Source organism: Suncus etruscus, chromosome X (genome assembly GCF_024139225.1).
Source record: "Suncus etruscus isolate mSunEtr1 chromosome X, mSunEtr1.pri.cur, whole genome shotgun sequence".
NCBI lineage: Eukaryota > Metazoa > Chordata > Mammalia > Eulipotyphla > Soricidae > Suncus > Suncus etruscus.
Genome location: NC_064868.1, coordinates 72,809,966 through 72,836,178, shown reverse-complemented (window position 1 = coordinate 72,836,178; position 26,213 = coordinate 72,809,966). Strand labels below are relative to the sequence as shown.

General features: G+C 41.2%; 1 pseudogene; it reads right to left on the bottom strand.

Moving 5' to 3' along the window:
• Positions 1-13,209: 13,209 nt before the first annotated feature.
• On the bottom strand, positions 13,210-13,338 carry LOC125999672 (uncharacterized; annotated as a pseudogene).
• Positions 13,339-26,213: the final 12,875 nt, after the last annotated feature.

Here is a 26,213-nt window from a genome sequence, read left to right as displayed (position 1 = left end):
AGACAGTGGTGGAGGCAAAACCCTGTAACTGTGGGGTCTTTGAGCGGGGGAGCTTGCAGAAAGGACCCCTGTTCTGAAGTCAAGTGCAGGGATTTGGGACCCCCAAGCCAGACCAGGCCTTCAAGACAAGGCTGGGCAGCTGGGTCTCTGGGGGGTTGGGGAAAGGGAAATCAGACCATTCCATGGCCAAAAACGTGTCTTTGTAGGGAATCTCTTGCAGGGGGGTTCATCAGAACTCATTTCCAAAAACACATGGGAATAGCGCATCCTCACATCAACTGTACTTTTTAACCATGATTCCATAATGCTCACAATTCTAAATTGTTCCTAGGAAAGGTAATGGAATGCCAATACTCAGAGGATGATACTTGAATAGATCTCTAAAGTCTCTCTATATGTAGGCATGAATTTGTATACAGTTGTCTTCTCTCTGATCACAAATCTAAACTGTAAATAATCCAAGTCTATATATCCAATCCAAGTCTATATAGCCCCTCTTACATATTCTTCCTCCCCCCTCAGAAACCTTTCTATCCTCTCCTCCCCAATTTTGATCAATTACCCTCCTTATTTAACCCTGTTTACACGTAGTTCTTAACTCATTAGGCACCAAAACCGATCTCCTGCCCAATAAACCACCACCCAGATCACAAAATCTTGTGCCCCAGCAAGCAACTACAGCAAACACACCCGCTGACTTATGCTTTGTGACACTTCTCACCCCCTCTAAATGTGAACTGTTGCATGGTACCGGATTCAGCTTCAGAATGACCCCAGATCATTGACACTACCTGATCCCCTAATGCTGCAAATCATGTCTCAAACTTAACAAGACCATGGTGTGGGATGAAAATGTGCCTTGGGTTTCACCCCAGAAGATTTCTCAAAAGACTTAATTTAGGGTGCCTATATTACCTTTGTAACATGTTTAATATATCTATAATAATGCATCTTAGGACATTTATTTCCAAACATAAAGGTAGCCTCCTCTATCACATATTCCCTTTGATTACTTTCTTAATTCAGTTTTTTTTGTTTCTTCTATAATATATATTTTTTCTTTAACCTCACCTGTTTTGATTCTGCTTGGAATGAAAACCGACAAAACATATTTTCCCCGCGATAAAAGCTCAGGTCAAAACCAGAGCACAGAGTTTGTGTAGCCTGTCATTCTTACCCCCAAATACACCAGCAATATGACACCATATAGTTTTGTATAGGCACCGTAAAAAAGGGAAAACCTTATGTACAGAAACAAGATCTTTTCTTCTAGGGATAAAAACTCATACTTTTTATAATACCGGGGCACCTCCCACCCTGAACATGGGTCATATGAACACAACTCAAGTCTCCATGATATTAAACAGTGTTCGTCCAACCCCAATCCCCAGATCCCAGATGTTCAACTGATATAGTTCCCTGCAACAACACCAGGAATCAAACTCCCCTAGGAAATTCCTAACACCACTTTGGTACCAACTTGCAAAAGATCTGATCTGACATTCAGACAATAAGGAAACAACAACTAGATCTAAGGACAGCTTGTCCTATCACATCACCTAACGGTAAGATGAAATCAGAAAACAATTCACACCCTGTGATCTGTGCAAAAACTAAGAGCTCTAACTACAGAAGACTAACTTTGACAACCATGAATTGGCAGAACTTATCCTGAGACCAATAAGCAAAATCCTACCCTATGTTTTGACCCAGAAGTTGAACAAAAATCAAGATCTCTAATTACAGGGTTCTGACATTGACAATGGAGACTGAGCAAAACTTCTAGACTCTATCCTACATTTCAGCCTAGGATTTGAGCAAAAACAAAAACCATTTATTATAGAACACTGATTACATTAATAATGATGGAACAGAACTACTAGAACTGTAAATAAAAACTCTTCTAGCCTTCACCCTATAACTTATGCATATAACAATATCTCCAGCTACAGAGATGGGATGTCATCACCCACTTCTGAGAGAACGCACCATAAAAAGACTTTGGGGTGTGTAAATGAGTGAGTATGAAGCCAGTAGTTGTTTCCATGACAGTAATATTCAAGGACGGAGAAAGCCTGAATCTATTAAGCTAAGGGAATTCCCTTTCTTACTTCCCCAATACTTAATGTGCCTATGCAAAAAAGAGGGGGCACAAAACTTGGCTACACCAGCACTTCTTTTGGTCGTTGTTTTTTTTTTAATATTTTATTTTTTTCTTTATTTTATTTTCCACTTTTGTGGTTATTATTTGGTGGATTTTATACTGATGGGCTTTTGTTGATAGTTACTTTGTTTTTTTAAACTGTTAGGGTTTTTTTTATTAGGTCTTTCTTTTTTGTTTTTGTCTTATTCCAGCACAACCACACAACTTGAATCATCTTGTTCTGCCTCATGAATTGAGGGGAAATGAAAAACGAGTGGTACCAGGACCAAGCAGCTGTATGAACATTGAGTGGAATTAAAAAATGATTAGAACTAAACAGTAAACCCAAAGTCAACAACAAAATCGATACACTGTATACAACAGGCTATACACAGAGGGGAACAATTACACTAGCACTGAGGTTGTAAAGGAGGGAGACATGGGACATATGCTTGGGTAAGGGGGGAGGGAGGACAACCCTGGAGGGTGGAATGGCCCTGATTCATTGTCTCTATGTACCTTCGATATTACTGTGAAATGTTTATACTCATTTTTGGTCACAATAAAAGTTATTATTTAATTAAAAAGAAAATAAAACTGAAAAAGAGAAAAAGAAAATAACTGCACTGACAAGTACCATGACAATGTTAGTGAGAGAGAAATAGAATGTCTGTCTGTCTTGGAGACAGGCTGGAGTCTGTGAAGAAAAATACAGAGATTTGGTGGAGAGAAAAAGCTACTTTGGTTAATGGTGGTGTATGTATATTAGATGACTGAAACCCAACTACAAATAATTTTGTGACTATGGTGCTTAAATAAATAAATTCTTTAAACCAATATAACTCTATATACTCTAGATATGTAGGTATATATTTTATCTCACTGTTCTGAAGATGGAACGCAGGGTATCTCAGATGCAGGGCATGTGCTTTAATACTTAGTCACATATGTGATCCATACATAAAGTTTGTAAAGTCTACTTAGAGTTGGGGCTGTAGGGATAACACATAAGGAAGGGTGTTTGCCTTGCATGCAGCTGATCCAGGTTCTATCCACAGGATCCCATAGCCTTCAGCAAAAAAATATCCTCGTGGTTCTCTGGGTATCTTGAGGTATCATAGACTGAACATGCAAACCTTGACAATATAGTATGATTTTTGTTCCCCCTTTTTCTGACTCACTAGTTCACTAGCTGACAACATTTTAGAATTTGAGGGACATACCTTAATACCTCCAAATGTGAATAAGATTCACTACATCCACAGTAAATTTCCATTGCCATTCCACCACTGGAAATAGCCCTTTGTCTATTCTTCACTCTCACCTCCCTTGGTAAGGTCCAATTTGACCTCAGGTTCAATTGGTCCCTCGGGTAAGGAACCATTTAATTGTGATCACTTACCAGAGAGGAGTAAGATGTTTGCTTTACTTATTCATATTTCACACATGAGTGAAACCATTCTTTGCTTTTCACATTCTTATTTAATTTAGCATAAGCATCCTATATCGTATCATATATTCCCAAATGGCACAAAAGAAGAGTATGTTTTAATAAGGTTCCAAAGCACAGGCAGATTTTACTCTATAGTGTGGAATCTGTAATACTGAAAATAAGTTTCATTGGGAGGGGTGTTTAGCAAACTTGTTTTCTGATATACAAAAGTAGTGAACAACATCTTCCAAATACTGCCTAAAGAAAATGCCTGGTTGTATTCTCACTCTGACAATGTCAATGCAATACTATTTACTGTTGTGACAATTCTTTTATGCTTTGAGGCACACCCAGGGTGTTCAGGGGCTGCTCCTGGCTCTGCATTCTGAAATTATTCCTAGAGGGCTCAGGAGAACATACAGGATACCTGGGATAACAAGCACCTTACCTGCTTTACAATTACTCCTGCCCGATATGACAAATTTAAACTCTGTTGTGTTGAGGCCTGACAGAGAGCACAGTTGTAGGGCGTTTGCCTTGCAGGCAGCTGATCCAAGACAGAAGGTGGTTTGAATCCTGGCATTCCATATGGTCCCTGTGCCTGCCAGAAGCATTTTCTGTGTGAAGAGACAGGAGTAACCCCTGAGCAAATCTGGTTGTGTCCCCATCCCCCCAAAATAACAAAAATGAATCAATTATGTTGTATGTAAGATCACTTTTTTTTTTGGTTTTTGGGCCACACCCGGCGGTGCTCAGGGGTTATTCCTGGCTGTCTGCTAGGAAATAGCTCCTGGCATGCACGGGGGACCACACGGGACACCGAGATTTGAACCAACCACCTTTGGTCCTGGATCGGCTGCTTGCAAGGCAAACAGAGCTGTGCTATCTCTCCGGGCCCTTAAGATCACTTTTGAAAGGAAACAAGATGCAATGTACCAAGTTGACTAATTGATGAAATTTAGACAATGTGGAGATAGCTCAAAGCTCTGGAGTGAATGCTATGCATGAGGGAGAACAAGGGTAGATCCTTGATACCACAAAATCTCACAAGCATTGCCAGGGGCAGCCCCAAAGCAATGCTCTAAGAGTAGAACTGAGCACACTGGGGTTTGATAACTACAAACAACAACAAAAAGAGGTAATTGATTAATTTTGGTTTGGGGGGTCACAGATGAAGTTGCTCAGGAATTTTTCCCACCCTATGCACAGGGACCACAGCTGGCAGTGCTCAGGGAACATATTTAGTGCTGCTGAATGAATTCACAGTCAGCTGCATGCAAGGCAAGAGCCATACCAAATGTACTGTCCATCTCCTAACCTAAAAGAAACAAGAAAAAAATTTGTGCTCTCCCTTACCTATTAATGATTATTTGGCACATAGGTCTTGAAGAGCCTTACGAACTGTACTATGTCCCTATCTAAAAGATGCAAAAGTAATTTTCAATCTCTTCCCTATAAAAATATTTGCCATACAACCTCACAAATAAAGCAAAGTTTTGAATGTTGTGATCACATATACTAAAATATAGTACTGTATTTGGCATCTTTTTGAAAATTGTTTTGAATGAAACCATAAGCACATTTTAAAACCCTGTTATTCAATTGTGTATCCTGATTTAACATAAAGAAATAAATTAAAGTTTACTTACTAATCCTGGCTTTACTCATCATCTACCTTGGATTGTACGGAATTCATGGTCCCTAATAGCTTCCACTCAATCATTTTAGTAGGGAAGTAGCAGCCACAGCAAACATCCAGTGATAACTAAGAGTTTCTCAGAACAAGCATTGTTTATTATTATTTGTTTGGCTCTATTTGAGCAGTCTAGATAGATGATCTACTGGCTCTCTGAGGCATAGAATAAAAAATTATGGAAGTTTCATTTTAGTGGACGTTTTTGGAGGGGGTTTTACCAGGTATGCTCAAGATTATTCTTGACTCAGGGGACCATACGAAATGGCAGGAATTCATCCTGGATCAGAGTGTGCAAAGCAAGCACCTTACCTATACTACTTTTGTACGCTATTATACTACTTCATGCAATCTTTCTTGGCCTGTAAATCACAGAATTTTTTCAACACTTTTCTAAACGCTGGAAATCATGTTTTTAGAACTTTGGAAGCCAAGTGACAGACACCAAGAATAAAATACAGGAGAGGCAGCTTAACAGGCTGAAATGTTGTACATACTGAACATCGAACTTTGATCCAAGGCACAGCAAACGTAGTCCCCAAGCAAGACCAGTCACTCCAGCAACTGTCCCCAATCATCTACAAAATAAAAATGGGAGAGATCAGTGCCAACGACATTATTTCATTACAAAACTTGCCTATGAATTCAATCAGCTTCTAGAAAACACCAGCATGATTTACAGATTGAGACTTAGACAAAATTTTTTCTGAAGCTCTCTATGAGCTTCTTGAATATTCACCATAAGCACATTTCAAACTGACTTAAGTTTATTCTTATACGTTTATTCTCATAAGCTGAATAAACTGACAATAAAGTGTCAGGAATTATAAAAATTAACGAAAAGAACATCACTGATATTAAAATGTGCAAACATGTCTGAGGGATATTGAAGGGATCTGATTCCTGTATGAACCATGTGATAAAAGTATGTGTAGTTCTGCAATTGCTCAATGAAGGAACAAAACTGGCATGGCAGTATGTAAGAAGAAAAGAGTTTTACCATGCTTGAAACTTTGGGATGTCAGTTGATTCCACATCCCCTTTACACAGCATGTGGAAATATGAAACATATTTTCACATTTTAATAGAAACACTATGAATTATAGAGTTTCAAAAATATTTATAATTAAAATTAAAGTACACAATATTTCGATACCACTCATTTATTAGTGCCCACTTCTTTCCACCAATGTCCCAGTATCCCTTTTGTCCTGAAGCCTTTCTCATTTTTGTACTATGCTTGGATGATGTTCCCACCCTCATGCCCTTCTTCCCTTCTTTCTTCCTTTCATCCTTCCTTCTACATTTTATCTTCCTTTTTTTCATTCTTCAGTTCTTCTGTCCTTTTCCCTTCCTTATTCTAGGTTTTTTTTTCTGCCACATTGGGCAGTACTTAGGGGTTACTCTAGGTTTCTGCTCAGGACTCATTCTTGGTGGGCTTGGGGGACGATATGGGAAGCCAGGGATCCAATTTATGTCAGTTAATGCAAGTAAAATGCCCTACCTGATATACCAACACTCCAGCGCATTCCTGGCTTTGTTTTTGCTTATTCTGTGTTTGTTCTTAAAGATCCCTCCAGGTGGTCTTCAAGAAACTATATGCTATGATAGGGCTCAAATTAGTTGAGCCACAAGCAAACAAGCACCATACCTGCAATATGATCTCTCTAGTGTTTTTGTTCCTTTGTTGATAGTTAGGGAAGCCACACTGGTTGGTGCTTGGGGAAAGTGGGATCACCATGGTCACTCCCCAAAGTAGATGTGGGTCTACCTCACTCAGGCAGTGCTCAAGGTCCTATGCAGTACCAACAAGTGAACCTAAGGCCTTTAGCAAGCAATGTTCCCACTTGAGGCACATCCTTGGCCTCGGTACCTACTTTCATTTCTTTTCTTCAGAGTGTGGAATTCAGCTTGTGACGTGCAGCCTCAATGGTGCTCAAGAGTCTTTCCTGTGGTACTAGAAATCAAACCAGGGTCAGCTGTGTGCAAGACAAATAAAACCCTAACCCATCTCAATCTCAAGAGATTTGTCTCTTAAATCCATTCGAAGACTGGTATCTAAAGATAAAAATATGAGGAATTATTCTGCCACTTGCTGCTGCCATCTTATAATGCGTAGTGTCCCACAGAAGCAGTATCATTAAAACCTTCCAATGTGGGGACAACGCATAGCACAGCGGTAGGGCCTTTGCCTTGCAAGCAACCAACCCTAGTTGGATCCAGGGTCCATCCTGAATAAGCATCCCAGAGCCTGCCAGGAGTGATTTCTGAGATTAGAGCCAGGAGTATCACCTGAACGATGCTGGGTATTACCCAGTTATCCCCCCAGGAAAAAACCTTCCAATGCAACCCAATTAAAGGTGAATTCCAGAACACTAGGAACAAATTAATAGAATGTATAAGACTTGGTTCCACAGGAATCACTCTATGTAAAAATTCTTAAAACTAGAAAAATTAATAGGTGATTTAGTGCATATTTGTGTACAAGCTTGATTTAAGTGCTGATACATAATATTAATTAAAGTTCCTGTTATGAGAAAATAGGTATAGTTCAGTGGGTAGGGTACTCGCCTTGTACCTGGCCAAAATGGGTTTGATTGCTCCCATCTAGTATTGATCCCCTGAGCACTACCGAGAATGATTCATGAGTCCAGAGCAAAGAGGAACTACTTTGCATCTGATGATGGAGACAAACAGTGGTAAGCACTGTTTGATACCAAGCAACACATTTCCCCAAGTACGTCCTGGAGTAGTTGAACACCATAAAATATAGACCAAAAGCTAAACCAGAATAAATTGTTAAACTGTCTTCTAAAGTGACAGTATCTTATAAAGTTCTATCAGCAAAAAAAATGAGAGTCCTTCATGTTTCTCATTCTTGCTAGAAATTAATATATACACTTTAACTGATATTTTAGCAACTATCAATTTTACATTGTATTGATTCTAACAAATATTATTTGGACCACACCTGCTAGTGCTCTTTGGAAAGAGAAGCTGGATGGTAATGGGATTTCTGCAAGCTAGCCTTGGATGTAAAAGCAAGTTTCTCTTCAGAGATTTGTGTCCCTGCTGTTATGAGTGCAGAATGAGCTCAGAAGAAAGTTATCCAGCTCAGTAACCTGTCCTTACAAACTCTAAGCTAATAGATGCCATAAGCATTGCAAACACTATCTTTGCATATGGACTGATTGAATGATGCCATGGGCATTGCAACCGTTATTTTTGCATACCATCTGAAGCAATGATGCCAAATACCTTGTGATCGTTCTCTTCACATACTATCTTGTTGCTGTAATGCCTAAGCTGTATTACCCACATTCCATTTCCTGCCTAATGTTTGCCCTTCAAAGCCTTGTCCCTATCTTCAATAAATGAAGTCTATTACGCTGACAATACCTCCCTGCGTGTGGCTCACAGTCTTCTCTCCTTTTCCCATGTTAAGCTTCAGAAGCTACGGGCTGGAAGTGACCATTACCCACACTTGCATTGGCCTCTTCTGGGGACCCCATGCCAATGCCGGCAGTGCTCGGGTACTACTCCTTGTTCAGAGATCAAAACTAGCAATGCTGGAGGGGCTGTGCATTATGGAGGATTCAACCTGAGCCTCTGGAATGCAAACCATGAAGAATAGTCCTCTGAGCTATTTCCTCAGACCCTTATATCTCAATTTTTTTTATTTTGGGGTCATACCAGCAGTGCTCATGGGCATTTTCCGGGCTCTGTGCTCAGCAATTATTCCTGGCAGGCTTGGGGACCATATGGGATGCTGGGGATGGAACACAGGTTGGCCACATGCAAGATGAATGCACTTTGATATGCATACCATAAACTAGAAGAAATTGAGATTAAAAAATGTGCTGCGCTTACGTTGCACGCAGCTGACCCAGGAATTATGATGTTTCTATTCTCGAAATCCAACATGGTCTTCCCCAAGTATACCAAGAGATTTTTCAGCACAGTGCCAAGTGTAATCCCTGATCGCCACCGTGTGGCCCAAATAAACAAATAAAAAACAAACAGAAGGACTAAGCTCAGCAAAGATTCTATAAGATCTATGCAATACAATCTTCACTTATGAAACGAAATACACCGGGAATTGGAAAGCATTCCATGTTTATAGATTTGAAAAATAAATATTCCCAAAATGTCTATCCTGACCAAAACACTACATAGACTATAGCAATCCACATCAATGGCATCCTTCAAGGAATTAGAATGACTACTAAATTTGAATTAAAGAAAAAAAAAGAGAGACAAATAGCTAAAGCCATTCTGAAAAAGACACTGAGAGGCACGGACAACAGTCCTAAACTTTATAATATAGAGCTATGATAATCAAATCATCATGGTAGTTGCCAGAGCGATAGCACAGTGGTAGGACGTTTACATTGCATGCGGCTGACCCAGGCAGGACCACAGTTCGATCCCCCAGAGTCCCAGATGGTTCCCTGAGCCAGAATCGATTTCTGAGTAGAGAAAACTGAGAAAACTGGATAACTTTGCCTGAAGAATCAACTGATCTATATCTTACACCATACCCAGGAATTTTAAAGCAGACTAAACATTCAGAGATTGTAAGAAAAGACATAAAATACATTGAGTAAATCACAAAACTCTGCAGGATCTGGGCATCTAAGTTGTTTTCACTGTCCTGATTCCACTGAAGAGGACAGAAAAAAAATTAAAAGGTATGAAAATGGGAGTTTAAGAAGTTGAAAAGTTTCTGCCTGGCAAAGGGATCTTAGCTAACAAAATAAATACGGAAACGTTTAGTCATATCTGCTCCATATCCATTACGGCAAAGACTATATTCATTGCAGTCATTGTGTTGCATGGAAGGCAAGCAGCTTACTATGTCTGTCTGAGACCACCGAAAGAATGAGCTTCATTATTAGCCCATTTTGGGTGGGTTTCTACGATACACAGGGCGTACTGTGGTTTGCTCCTCAGAAATCACTCCTGGAGAACCTCGGGATACCATGATTTTAGCTCGGTACACCTGAACATAGGGCACAAGTCTTATCCTCTAGTATATCTCTGTTTTGGGGCCATGTTTTGGTCACAAAAAAGAAAATGAAAGTAAGACACCAAATTGTAAATCATAGGTGCGGAGGTTTGATCCCCAGACTCCCATCTGGTCCCCTTGCCTGCCAGGAGTGATTTCTGAGCCCATCGCCAGGAGTAACTGCTGAGTGTCACCGGGTGAAGAATTCTAAATCATCTCCCAGCCTTCTAAATTAGTTAAACCATCATGTCTACAAAGTGCCTTGTTCACTCACCTGCTCCAAGTTGATGGCGATAACCGCCAGGTGCCTGGACAGAAAGGACATTGGAAACAGGAGCCCCCAACAGAGGGATAGCCGAACTGAAGGACAGTAACGACAATGGACACAGGAGCCATGATGGACAAAAGGACAGACGGCAGGGTCCACCCACACACTATCCTCCGTCTGAGTTCAGACCCTGTTGTGGCTGAACCGAGTGCAAGAATCTTGGTGAGCCCCAGGAGAGACCTAAAGGGCCCCTCTACCACTTACTGGAATCACAGGGTGGCCTTGCTGCTAAGGGGAGCACCCCCTCATTTGGAAACGCAAACAGGTCTTGCCATGGCGGCTGTAGTGGGCCTGAAGATGGCGATAGCGGCGTGGCCACGTGCAGGGTTGCCACGCCCCCTCCTTGTGCGCAGGCCTCTGCGTGGGTGGGGAATGCGGGTGCGCTTCCTGCCGGGGGATGTGATCTGCCCCCTGAAAGGGTTTGTGTCCCACCCACAGTCCAGCCGTAAGGTTCCTCAGCTGCTTGTTATCTTCTAGATTCTAGAAGGTTTCAACAGCTTCCATCGGCACAGTTCTAGCAGCAGCACCACTTGTGTGTAAGTGGAAGGCTTGAGAGCAAAGAAAGAAGATGGTGAGCCCTGGGGTGCTGGCTCTAAGCCTGAAGACTCCTTGGGCTTGCTCAAAGGAGCTAGGTGTAGGGACTGCCTAGGGGGCACCTGACGAGGGAGGGACTGTCGAGGGGGAAGGGTCTTCATGGCCATACAGTAAAAGAAGGTTTCTCCTGGTGCGGCTGAGCAGAGGTGAGCCCGAGGAGAGGCCAAAAGGGCCCCTCTGCCACTTACTGAAATCACAGGGTGGCCTTGCTGCCAAGGGAGGCACCGTCTCATTTGGAAATCCGAACAGGTCTTGTCATGGAGGCTGCAGTGGGCATGAAGATGGCAATGGCGTGGCCACGCCCCCTCCTTGTGCGCAGGCGTCTGCATGTGGGGAGTTCGTGTGGGGTGAGTGGGGCGTTTCCTGGCAGGGGATGTGATCTGCCCCCTGGAGGATGTGGTCCCACCCCAGTCCAGCCAGGAGGGGCTGGGGCAGTCATTGTGCAGAGCTCACTTCTAGAAGGTTCCTTGACAGAGCAACACTAGCACCTCGTTATCTTCTAGATTCTAGAAGGTTTCAACAGCTTCCATCGGCACAGTTCTAGCAGCAGCAGAACTTGTGTGTAAGTGGAAGGCTGTGAGCCTGGAAAGATGATGGGGGTGCACGGGGTGCTGACTCTAAGCCTGAAGACTCCTTAGGCTTGCTCCAAGGAGCTAGGTGTAGGGACTACCCAGGGGGGGCCTGTCGAGGGGGAAGGGTCTTCGTGGCCTTGCAGTAAAAGAAAGTTTCCCCTGGTGCGGCTGAACCGAGGTGAGCCCCAGGAGAGGCCGAAATGGCCCCTCTGCTACTTACTGGAATCACAGGTGGCCTTGCTGCCAAGGGGGGCACCGCCTCATTTGGAAACGCGAACATGTCTTGTCATGGTAGCTGCAGTGGGCCTGAAGATAGCGATGGCGGCTGGCCACGTGCAGGCTCCAGCCCCCTCCTTGTGCGCAGGGCTCTGCGTGTATGGAATGGGGGGTGCTTTCTGGCAGGGGATGTGATCTGCCCCCTGGAGGGTGTGGATCCCACCCACAGTGCAGCCGTGCGGGTCCTCAGCAGAGGAGCACTAGTGTCTCCTTATCTACTAGGATTCAACAGCACCAATGGATGTGGACTATAAAACGAAATAAAAATAAATGAGTTACTGTGATTTCTGGCTAAATATACTTACAATTCCGATAATGTCTTTTTTTTTCTACATTTGTCCTTATCCAGCACCTCAGCTGTTCATGACTCTTTGCTGAGACAGAGGACTAAACTTTTTATTCTTTTTTTCCATACCTAGGAATGCTGAGGGCTTATTCCTAGCTCTGTGCTCATGAATAACTCCGTATGTTACTTGGGTACCACTTGCGTCAGAGATGCAATGGAATTACTTTCAAGTCAGACAAGTAACTACATCCCCACCCTGGAACACATTCCTGTTACTTGGAACGAATGGATTCCATTTACTAGGAAAAATAGGTATGCTACAGTGGGAAAGGCACTTGCCTTGGCCTTGGCCAAAAATGGGTTCAATTTCTTCCGTCTCATATTGTTCCCCTTGAGCACTACCAGGAGTGATTCATGAGTGCAGAGCCAAAGGAAATCCTTCGCATATGATGGTGGAGACCATGTACCAAAACAAAGTTCCTGTTCATCTGAAAGAATGAAATTAGATAATTAGGATGGTACCAGGGGCCAGAAGTTGGCTTCAAAGACAAGAAGGAAATGTGGTGTGAAGTTTGACTCACAGCCTGACTGGTGGAGAACAGGGATGGAGCACCTCTGAGGCTCCCCTGTGGCATGAGCGGCTTTTCAGTCACCAGGTTTTTAAATGTATATATAAACCCCACTTCTTGGACACCTAGAAATTTTGGGTGCCAGGGATCTTGAACTTGGGCACAGCTACCTGAGAGCATATACTTGATTCTCTCCTTTGGTTAGACATGATGAAATGAGCAATGTGAAACTGTTTCCAAAGGCACCTTCATGCCAGTTTGGATCCTCAGACAAGAGCATCAGGCAGATATCAATGTATATTGCTAAGGACTGTCTCCAAATTTATTTAGAATGACCCATTTCAGCAATGGGCTTCTGGTTCTACTTTAATCCATTTGCTGTTTGAAGCCACTGCACACCTTACCTCATGAGACAGAGGTAGGCCTTAAGGCTGCACTTCTCTTTTTCTAAAATATATCCCAGCTGATATATATTTAGAATAGTGGTTTTGATCCCCGAGAGCCCATATGTTCTCTCAAGCCTGGCAGAAGCGATTACTGAATGCAGAGTCAGGGTAACCCCTGAGCATAGCCCCCAAACAAGAAAAATGTGTCCCAGGTCAAAGTGATAGCACAATGGGCAGGATGGTACTGGGCTACCACTTTGGTGTCAGAGACGAAAATCGAGCTATTTCCAAGACAGACAAAACTCTTCACCCCCACATGTCCTCAATTATTTTTCATGCTCAGCTTTATTTTATTTTTGATTTGAATTTTGGGCCAGAAAACCTAGTATTGCTTAGAAATTACTCCTGGGTCTCGAAATTATTCCTGGCAGTTCTCAGACCACGTGTGATGCCAAGCATCACTCTGGATCAGCCACATGCAAAGAAAACACCCTCTGCACTATATTATGACTCTGGCTCAATGCTTCAGTTTTCTATGAGTTGTGTTAGTTTATTATTGCAAGTAGTCATTCTTTGTATTCCAGCTTTCTTGATGCATAATTTAAGCTACTTAAAATACATGACCTGATCATTTGATATACCAACAGTATTAGTCCAAATAAAAAACCTGGGTGTTCTATAGATCTAACAAATACTGTTCCCCAGACACCTGTGGCAAGTAGTGACACATTCTGCAACTGAGAACAACATTCACTCACTGCACACAGTAAACTCTCTGGGGAGCATACTCAGCATTTTTCAGGGTATATATCTAGCTCAAAGCTCACTCCTAAGAATATAACTTAAGAGACACTAAAACACAATACAAAACTGACCTCTGCATTCCTATTTTCATTGTAGCACTATTTACAATAGCCAGAATTTGGACACATCCCAGGTGCACAACATCAAACGAGTTGCTAAAAAACTGTGGTACATCTATACAATGGAATACTTTTCAGCTGTTAGAAAAAATGCAGTCATGAAATTTACATATTCATGGATGGACATGGAGACTATCATACTGAATGAAAGAGTCAGAGGGAGAGCGATAAACTCAGAATAATCTCACTCATCTGTGAGATTTAAGAAAAAAGAGTATGGTAATTATACCCAATGTAATAGAGATGAGAAATGGAAGGACAATTCCATGCTATGAAGCTTTCCACAAAGACTGGTGAGTTAGAAAATAACTGCACTGACAACGACTATGATAATATTAGTGAGAGTGAAATACAATGTCTGTCTGTCCTAGAGACAAGCTGGGAGTGTATGAGGAGGGAAACAGAGACTTTGGTGGAGGCAAAACCTTGTAACTGTGGGGTCTTTGAGCGGGGGAGCTTGCAGACAGGACCCCTGTTCTGAAGTGAAGTTCAGGGATTTGGGACCCCCAAGCCAGACCAGGCCTTCAAGACAAGGCTGAGCAGCTGGGTCTCTCGCTGTTGGGGAAAGGGAAATGAGACCATTCCATGGCCCAAAACGGAACTTTGCAGGGATCTCTTGCAAGGGGGGGTCCTTGTTCATCAGTACTCATTTCCAAAAACACATAGGAGCTAGCGCATCCTCGCATCAACTGAAATTTGTTAACCATGATTCCATAATGCTCACAATTCTAGATTGTTCCTAGGAAAGGTAATGGAATGTCAATACTCAGAGGATGATACTTGAATAGAACTCTAAAGTGTGTCTATATGTAGGCCCGAATTTGTACACAGTTGTATTCTCTCTGATCACAAATCTAAACTGTAAACAATCTAAGTCTATATAGATAATCCAAGTATATATAGCCCCTCTTATATATTCTTTCCCCCCTCAGAAACACTTCTATCCTCTCATCCCCAATGGTGATCAATTACCCTCCTTATTTAACCTTTTTTACCCTGAGTTCTCAACTCATTAGACACCAAAACCGACCTCCTGCCCAATAAACCACCACCCAACTCCCAAAATCTTGTGCCCCAGCAAGCAACTACAGCCAACACACTCGCTGACTTATGCTTTTTGACACTTCTCACCCCCCTCTACTCTTAGACTACTTAGAGTCCAAGACTCTAAGTCTACTTAGACTTTAAGAGTCTACTTCTAAGAGTAGAACTGAGCACACTGACTAAATATGAACCAAGGGAGTCACCGGTTACCAGATTTATCCCTCTGGACAAGAAGAAAATGCGGTGTGAAGGTTGACTCACAGACTTACCGGGGTGGAGAACATTTCTGGAGAAGAGCACATCTAAGGTTCTTCTGAGAGCGGTACCTACAACTTTCCCGCAATCCAGGATCTTGTTTGTACTTCAACCAGTAGTCAGGTGGCAAGAGAAGCATTTCAGTCAGCAGGTTTTCAAATGCATCGATAAGAACCATACCCTTTAGGCGAATAGAATTAATGTTGCATCTAACTTGAACTTGGCGGTGGTTAGATCAGAGCCTTAATTACCTGGCCTGCATTCTGTCCTTTTGTTGAACATGATGACTACTGCCCAATGCTAACCTGGTTCAAAGGGCAACTTAATGTCAGTTTGAAACCTCAGATAGGAAGATCATTAGGCAGCTATAAACGTATATTTCTAAGGACTGTTTCCAAGTTAACTGAAATGACCCATACCAGCAATGGGCTTCCGAACATCCTTGGATCCATTTGCTGTTTGCAGTCTCGGTAGACCATACCTCATGGACAGAAGTATGCCTTGCTTGAGCTGCACTTCTCTATCACTAACAGGTGTCGTGGAAATGCTGGAGATATACATAAAATAGTGCATTTGATCCCTGACAGCCCACACGTTCTCCATACCCAACAGAGCTCTACATGAATCAAAGCCACGAGGATCCCAAGCATAGAACCCCAACAACCAATACGTGCCCCAGGTCACAGTGATAGCATAGTGGATAGGATGGACCTTGGGTAACACATAGGGTGTTTTAGGTGGAATGGAGCAACGTCAATTCAAACGAGCCTTCAACCTCATCCTCGCCGTCAACTCCTTATGATTGTCCAAGGTTCCATTTCTATTTTCTGTTGGATTTTGTTCCACCCCCAGCTATTCTAGAAATTATTCTTGGCTCTGGGCTCAGGAATGTTTCCTTGAGTACACAGGGAAATGTAGGGAATGCTAAGGAACAAACTACGTCAGTGTTTTGCCAGGCAAAAACCTTCCCTACTGTAATATGCCTCCAGCCCCATGCTTCAGCATTCTATGTCTTGCATTAGTTTATCACTACAACCAATATTTCATTGTTTTACAGTTTCTTGAAGTATAATTTCAGCTACTTAATATATGCCACATATGCATTTGGTACATCAAATATACTGATCCAAATATAAAACTTGGAGTACTATAAATATAGCAGATTCCTTTCCCCAGGCCCTTTTGGCGTAGTGACTCATTCTGCCATTGACGATCATATTCACTCACCTCCTTCAGTAAAGTCTTTGAGGAGCATACTCAGAATTGTTCAGGATTTCGAGCTAGCTCAAAACTTATTCCTAGGAAGGTAACCTAGAAACACAAAAAATGGAGACAAATCTAACCTCTGCATTTCTATTTTCACTGTAGCACTATTTACAATAGCCAGAATCTGGAAACAACTCAGAGGGACAACAACAGAGGAGTTTAAAGAAAAGGTTGGACATATACAAACTGGTATGATATGCAACCACTAGGAAAAATGATGTCATGAATTTTGCCTATGCCTGGATAGACATGGAGATTATCATGCTGAGTGAAAGGAGTCAGAGGGAGAGATATGGACACAGTATAATCTCAGTCACCTGTGCGATTTACAATAAAGAAAAGACAGCATATTCAGGAGAATACTTACAATATGGTAAAGACAGTCCTATAGACATCAGGGCTGAATCCGTTCTCTAACAGGAACCTGATGAAAAGTCGGTGAGCAGAGTTAGAGAAGTAACTGCAGTGAGAACTACCATGACAATATTACTAAGAGAGAAACAGAATGTGTATCTGAGAGACAGCTTTGGCATGTGTGAGGACAGAAACAGAGAAGATTGCTGGAGGGAAACAGTTATTGTGGTGAAGGCTGTTGTACATGCGATGACTGAAACCCAAGAACAAACACTTTGGTACCCCCTTGCTTATATAAATAATTCTTTAAGAACTTCAAAGGCTACCTACTTGAGATACAGATGACTATAATTTCTCCCATTCTTCTGGCCTGGAATCCAGGGTATGTCATATAAGGACATGTGCTTTAATGCTGAGGCCCATTTCTGTCTTTTATATAAATTTTGTATAGAAAATGTTAGAATTGGCCTGGAGGGAAGACGACAAAGAAAAGAGGGTGTTTGCCTTGCATGCAGCTGATGCAGATTCTATCTCGAACCATCCCGTAACTACCCATATCCCCCCCACCCGAGATGAGAAAAAACAATGTTCACTCCTAGGAGACTTGGGTGATTATATGTTAGCAGAGACATAAGTCAATACGGGCTGGTCCAATGCCCACTCCAATTCTCTTTCATGCAGACTAATTTGTCAGCGGATTGAGAATGATGGGGTAACTATAGTGATCATCTGGAAGTTTCTACTTGCTAATGCATTAGGGCTTTTTTATATATCCAAGTAAAACAATAGATTTTCTACGTGAGATGAAGAAGTATAGTTATAGCACAATGGGCAGGATGGTACTGGGCTACCACATTGGTGTGAGAGACGAAAATCGAGCTATTTCCATGACAGACAAATGTCTACACCCCCACATGCCCTCAATTATTTTTCATGCTCAGCTTTATTTTATTTTTGATTTGAATTTTGGGCCAGACAAACCTAGTGTTGCTTAGAAATTACTCCTGGGTCTCGAAATTATTCCTGGCAGTTCTCAGACCACGTGTGATGCCAAGCATCCCTCTGGGTCAGCCACATGCAAAGAACACACCCTCTGCACTATATTATGACTCTGGCTCAATGCTTCAGTTTTCTATGAGTTGTGTTAGTTTATTATTGCAAGTAGTCATTCTTTGTATTCCAGCTTTCTTGATGCATAATTGAAGCTACTTAAAATACATGACCTGATCATTTGATATACCAACAATATATCAAATATAAAACCTGGGTGTACTGTAGATATAACAAATACTGTCCCCCAGACACCTTTGGCAGTAGTGACACATTCTACAACTGATAACAACATTCACTCACTGCACTCAGTAAAGTCTATGGGGAGCAACTCAGCATTCTTCAGGGTTTATAGCTAGCTCAAAGCTCACTCCTAGGAATATAACCTAGAGACACTAAAACACAATACAAAACTGACCTCTGCATTCCTATTTTCAATGTAGCACTATTTACAATAGCCAGAATTTGGACACATCCCAGGTGCACAACAACAAATGAATTGTTAAAAAAAACTGTGGTACATCTACACAATGGAATACTTTTCAGCTGTTAGAAACAATGCACTTATGAAATTTGTATATTCTTGTATAGACATGGAGACTATCAAGCTGAGTGAAAGAGTCAGCGGGAGAGAGATAAACTCAGAATAATCTCACTCATCTGTGAGGTTTAAGAAATAAAGACAGTATGGTAATTATACCCAATGTAATAGAGATGAGAAATGGAAGGACTATTCCATGATATGAAGCTTTCCACAAAGTCTGGTGAGTTAGAAAATAACTGCACTGACAGATACTATGATAATATTAGTGAGAAAGAAATACAATGTCTGTCTGTTCTAGAGACAGGCTGGGAGTGTATGAGGAGGAAAACAGAGACAGTGGTGGAGGCAAAACCCTGTAACTGTGGGGTCTTTGAGAGGGGGAGCTGGCAGACAGGACCCCTGTTCTGAAGTCAAGTGCAGGGATTTGAGACCCCCAAGCCAGACCAGGCCTTCAAGACAAGGCTGGGCAGCTGGGTCTCTGGGGGGTTGGGGAAAGGGAAATCAGATCATTCCATGGCCAAAAACGTGTCTTTGCAGGGAATCTCTTGCAGGGGGGTTCATCAGTACTCATTTCCAAAAACACATGGGAATAGCGCATCCTCACATCAACTGTACTTTTTAACCATGATTCCATAATGCTCACAATTCTAAATTGTTCCTAGGAAAGGTAATGGAATGCCAATTCTCAGAGGATGATACTTGAATAGATCTCTAAAGTCTCTCTATATGTAGGCATGAATTTGTATACAGTTGTCTTCTCTCTGATCACAAATCTAAACTTTAAACAATCCAAGTCTATATAGCCAATCCAAGTCTATATAGCCCCTCTTACATATTCTTCCTCCCCCCTCAGAAACCTTTCTATCCTCTCCTCCCCAATTTTGATCAATTACCCTCCTTATTTAACCCTGTTTACACGTAGTTCTTAACTCATTAGGCAACAAAACCGATCTCCTGCCCAATAAACCACCACCCAGCTCCCCAAATCTTGTGCCCCAGCAAGCAACTACAGCCAATACACCCGCTGACTTATGCTTTGTGACACTTCTCACCCCCTCTAAATGTGAACTGTTGCATGGTACCGGATTCAGCTTCAGAATGACCCCAGATCATTGACACTACCTGATCCCCTAATGCTGCAAATCATGTCTCAAACTTAACAAGACCATGGTGTGGGATGAAAATGTGCCTTGGGTTTCACCCCAGAAGATTTCTCAAAAGACTTAATTTGGGGTGCCTATATTACCTTTGTAACATGTTTAATATATCTATAATAATGCATCTTAGGACATTTATTTCCAAACATAAAGGTAGCCTCCTCTATCACATATTCCCTTTGATTACTTTCTTAATTCAGTTTTTTTTGTTTCTTCTATAATATATATTTTTTCTTTAACCTCACCTGTTTTGATTCTGCTTGGAATGAAAACCGACAAAACATATTTTCCCCGGGATAAAAGCTCAGGTCAAAACCAGAGCACAGAGTTTGTGTAGCCTGTCATTCTTACCCCCAAATACACCAGCAATATGACACCATATAGTTTTGTACAGGCACCGTAAAAAAGGGAAAACCTTATGTACAGAAACAAGATCTTTTCTTCTAGGGATAAAAACTCATACTTTTTATAATACTGGGGCACCTCCCACCCTGAACATGGGTCATATGAACACAACTCAAGTCTACATGAGATTATAAACAGTGTTCGTCCAACCCCAATCCCCAGATCCCAGATGTTCAACTGATATAGTTCCCTGCAATAACACCAGGAATCAAACTCCCCTAGGAAATTCCTAACACCACTTTGGTACCAACTTGCAAAAGATCTGATCTGACATTCAGACAATAAGGAAACAACAACAACTAGATCTAAGGACAGCTTGTCCTATCACATCACCTAACGGTAAGATGAAATCAGAAAACAATTCACCCTGTGATCTGTGCAAAAACTAAGAGCACTAACTACAGAAGTCTAACTTTGAGAACCATGACTTGGCAGACCTTATCCTGAGACCAATAAGTGAAACCATACCTTATGTTTTGACCCAGGAGTTGAACAAAAATCAAGATCTCTAATTACAGGGGTCTAACATTGACAATGGAGACTGAGCAAAACTTCTAGACTCTATCCTACATTTCAGCCTAGGATTTGAGCAAAAACAAAAACCATTTATTATAGAACACTGATTACAATAATAGTGATGAAACAGAACTACTAGAACTGTAAAGAAAAACTCATCTAGCCTTCACCCTATAACTTATGCATATAACAATATCTCCAGCTACAGAGACGGGATGTCATCACCCACATATGAGAGAAGGCACCATAAAAAGACCTTGAGGGTGTGTAAATGAGTGAGTATGAAGCCAGTAGTTGTTTCCATGACAGTATGCTTCAAGGACAGAGAAAGCCTGAATCTCTTAAGCTAAGGGAATTCCCTTTCTTACTTCCCCAATACTTAATGTGCCTATGCAAAAAAGAGGGGGCACAAAACTTGGCTACACCAGCACTTTTTTTGGTTGTTATTTTTTTTAATATTTTCTTTTTTTTCTTTATTTTATTTTCCACTTTTGTGGTTATTATTTGGTGGATTTTATACTGATGGGTTTTTTTTGATAGTTACTTTGTTTTTTTAAACTGTTAGGGTTTTTTTTATTAGGTCTTTCTTTTTTGTTTTTGCCTTCTTCCAGCAGAAGCACACAACTGGAATCATCTTGTTCTGCCTCATAAATTGAGGGGAAAAGAAAAACGAATGGTACCTGGACCTAGCAGCTGTATGAACATTGAGTGGAATTAAAAAATGATTAGAACTAAACAGTAAACCCAAAGTCAACAACAAAATCGATACACTGTATACAACAGGCTATACACAGTGGGGAACATTTACACTAGCACTGAGGTTGTAAAGGAGGGAGACATGGGACATATGCTTGGGTAAGGGGGGAGGGAGGACAACCCTGGAGGGTGGAATGGCCCTGATTCATTGTCACTATGTACCTTCGATATTACTGTGAAATGTTTATACTCATTTTTGGTCACAATAAAAGTTATTATTTAATTAAAAAGAAAATAAAAGTGAAAAAGAGAAAAAGAAAATAACTGCACTGACAACTACCATGACAATGTTAGTGAGAGAGAAATAGAATGTCTGTCTGTCTGTCTTGGAGACAGGCTGGGAGTCTGTGAAGAGAAATATAGAGAACACGGGTGGAGAGAAAAAGCTACTCTGGTTAATGGTGGTGTATGTATATTAGATGACTGAAACCCAACTAAAAATAATTTTGTGGCTATGGTGCTTAAATAAATAAATTCTTTAAACCATTCTAACTCTATATACTCTAGATATGTAGGTATATATTTTATCTCAGTGTTCTGAAGATGGAACGCAGGTTATCTCAGATGCAGGACATGTGCTTTAATACTGAGTCACATATGTGATCCTTACATAAAGTTTGTAAAGTCTACTTAGAGTTGGGGCTGTAGGGATAACACATAAGGAAGGGTGCTTGCCTTGCATGCAGCTGATTCAGGTTCTATCCACAGGATCCCATAGCCTTCAGCAAAAAAAATCCTCGTGTTTCTCTGGGTACCTTGAGGTGTCATAGACTGAACATGCAAACCTTGTCAATATAGTATAATTTTTGTTCCCCTTTTTCTGACTCACTAGTTCACTAGCTGACAACATTTTAGAATTTGAGGGACATAACTTAATACCTCCAAATGTGAATAAGATTCACTACATCCACAGTAAAGTTCCAGTGCCATTCCACCACTGGAAATAGCCCTTTGTCTATTCTTCACTCTCACCTCCCTTGGTAAGGTCCAATTTGACATCAGGTTCAATTGGTCCCACAGGTAAGGAACCATTTAATTGTGATCACTTACCAGAGAGGGGTAAGATGTTTGCTTTACTTATTCATATTTCACACATGAGTGAAACCAGTTTTTGCTTTTCACATTCTTATTTAATTTAGCATAAGCATCCTAAATAGTAACATATATTCCCAAATGGCACAAAAGAAGAGTATGTTTTAATAAGGTTCCAAAGCACAGGCAGATTTTACTCTATGGTGTGGAATCTGTAATACTGAAAATAAGTTTCATTGGGAGGGGTGTTTAGCAAACATGTTTTCTGAGATACAAAAGTAGTGAAGCGATATCTTCCAAATACTGTCTAAAGGAAATGCCTGGTTGTATTCTCACTGTGACAATGTCAATGCAATACTATTTACTGCTGTGACAATTCTTTTATGCTTTGAGGCACACCCAGGGGTGTTCAGGGACTGCTCCTGGCTCTGCATTCTGAAATTATTCCTAGAGGGCTCAGGAGAACATACAGGATACCTGGGATAACAAGCACCTTACCTGCTTTACAATTACTCCTGCCCGATATGACAAATTTAAACTTTGTTGTGTTGAGGCCTGACAGAGAGCACAGTGGTAGGGCGTTTGCCTTGCAGACAGCCGATCCAAGACAGAAGGTTGTTTGAATCCTGGCATTCCATATGGTCCCTGTGCCTGCCAGAAGCAATTTCTGTGTGAAGAGACAGGAGTAATCCCTGAGCACAGCTGGTTGTGTCCCCATCCCCCCAAAATAACAAAAATGAATCAATTAGGTTGTATGTAAGATCACTTTTTTTTTTGGTTTTTGGGCCACACCCGGCGGTGCTCAGGGGTTATTCCTGGCTGTCTGCTAGGAAATAGTTCCTGGCAGGCATGGGGGACCGCACGGGACACCGAGATTTGAAGCAACCACCTTTGGTCCTGGATTGGCTGCTTGCAATGCAAACAGAGCTGTGCTATCTTTCCGGGCCCTTAAGATCACTTTTGAAAGGAAACAAGAGGCAATGTACCAAGTTGACTAATTGATGCAATTTAGACAATATGGAGATAGCTCAAAGCTCTGGAGTGAATGCTATGCCTTGATACCACAAAGTCTCACAAGCATTGCCAGGGGCAGCCCCGAAGCAATGCTCTAAGAGTAGAACTGAGCACACTGGGGTTTGATAACTACAAACAACAACAAAAAGACGTAATTGATTAATTTTGGTTTGGAGGCCACCGATGAAGGTGCTCAGGAATTATTCCCAGCCCTATGCCCAGGGAACACTGCTGGAAGTACTCAGCGAACATATATATTGCTGGTGAATGAATTGACAGTCAGCTGCATGCAAGGCAAGGGCCATACCAAATGTACTATCTATCTCCTGACTTAAAAGATGCAAGAAATAAATTTGTGCTCTCCCTTAACTATTAATGATTATTTGGCACATAGAGCTTGAAGAGCCTTACCTCCTGTACTATGTCCCTATCTAAAAGATGCAAAAATAATTTTCAATCTCTTACCTATTAAAAGTATTTGTCAGATACAACCTCACAATTAAAGCAAAGTTTTGAATGTTGTGATCACATATACTAAAATATAGTCAATGTATTTGGCATCTTTTTGAAAATTGTTTTGAATGAAACCATAAGCCCATTTTAAAACCCTGTTTTTCAATTGTGTATCCTGACTTAACACAAAGAAATAAATAAAAAATTTACTTACTAATGCTAGCTTTGCTCATCATCTACCTTGGCTTGTACGGAATTCATGGTCCCTAATAGCTTCTGCTCAATCATTTTAGTAGGGAAGTAGCAGCCACAGCAAACATCCCAGTGATAATTAAGTTTCTCAGAACAAGCATTGTTTATTATTATTTGTTTGGCTCTATTTGAGCAGTCTAGATAGATGATCTACTGGCTCTCTGGTGCATAGAATAAAAAATTATGGAAGTTTGATTTTAGTGGATGTTTATGGAGGGGGTTGCACCAGGTATGCTCAAGATTATACTTGACTCAGGGGACCAAACGAAATGGCAGGAATTCATCCTGGATCAGAGTGTGCAAAGCAAGCACCTTACCTATACTACTTTTATACGCTATTATACTACCTCATGCAATCTTTCTTGGCCTGAAAATCACAGAAGTTTTTCAACAGATTTCTAAACGCTGGAATCCATGTATTTAGAACTTTGGAAGCTAAGAGACAGACACCAAGAATAAAATACAGGAGAGGCAGCTTAACAGGCTGAAATGTTCTACATACCGAATATCGAACTTTGATCCAAGGCACAGCAAACGTAGTCCCCAACCAAGACCAGTCACTCCAGCAACTGTCCCCAATCATCCCTAGCTGTCGTCTACAAAATAAAAGTGGGAGAGATCAGAGCCAAGGACACTATTTCATTACAAAACTTGCCTATGAATTCAATCAGCTTCTAGAAAACACCAGCATGATTTACAGAATGAGACTTAGACTAAAATTTTTTCTGAAGCTCTCTATGAGCTTCTTGAATATTCACCATAAGCACATTTCAAACTGAATTAAGTTTATTTTTATACGTTTATAAGGCCTCTACGTGTGTGTGGAATGGGGGGTGTTTTCTGCAGGGGATGTGATCTGCCCCCTGGAGGGTGTGGATCCCACCCACAGTGCAGCCGTGAGGGTCCTCAGCAGAGGAGCACTAGTGTCTCCTTATCTACTAGGTTTCAACAGCACCAATGGATGTGGCTTATAAATCGAATTAAAAATAAATAAGAGGCTTGGGGACCATATGGGATGCTGGGGATGGAACACAGGTAGGCCACATGCAAGATGAACGCCCTACTTGATGTGCTATAATTATGACCCTATCTGTATTTCAATTTATTTTGTCTTTTTTAGGGGGCACACCTGACAGCATTCAGTGGTTACGACTGTCTCTGTGCTGAGAATCACTCCTGGCGGACATAGGGACCATATGCCAGGGATCAAACTCGGATCTGTCACGTGAAAATATATTCTGTGCTACAACTATGACCCAATCTAGTTTTATTTTTAAAAAGATATATGTCTTAAATCCAACATCTATTTATGATAAGTACCCTCAATGAAACTGGGGTAGATGTATATTCCTCAAGATAGAAATGACTATATACAGCAAACCTAGAGTCAATGGAAAAAAGCTAAAATACTTACCCAAGAATAGGTGCAAGGCAGGGATGTTTGATTTTACCACTACTATTTAATAGGGTATTGGAATTCTCCACTGCAACTAGATTAAAAAAAAAGAAATTAAAGAGATTCATATTGGAGAAGCAGTCTATGTGCAGATGTCATGATGCTATACCATAAAAGTTCCACTAAAATATCAAAAAAAAAAAAAAAAAAGAAAAACAAGTTAAAAATTCAATACACTGGGAGCTGGAGAGATAGCATGGAAGTAAGGCGTTTGGCTTTCATACAGAAAGTCAGTCATTCGAATCCCGGCCTCCCATATGGTCCCCCGAGCCTGCCAGGAGTGACTTCTGAGCTTCGAGCCAAGAGTATCCCGAGGAGTGCTGCCGGGTGTGACCCAAAACTAAAACCAAAAAAAAAAAAAAAACAAAACAAAAAAAATTCAACACACTTTTATATGCATACAATAAACTAGAAGAAATTGAAATTAAAAAATGTGCTCCGAGCCGGGA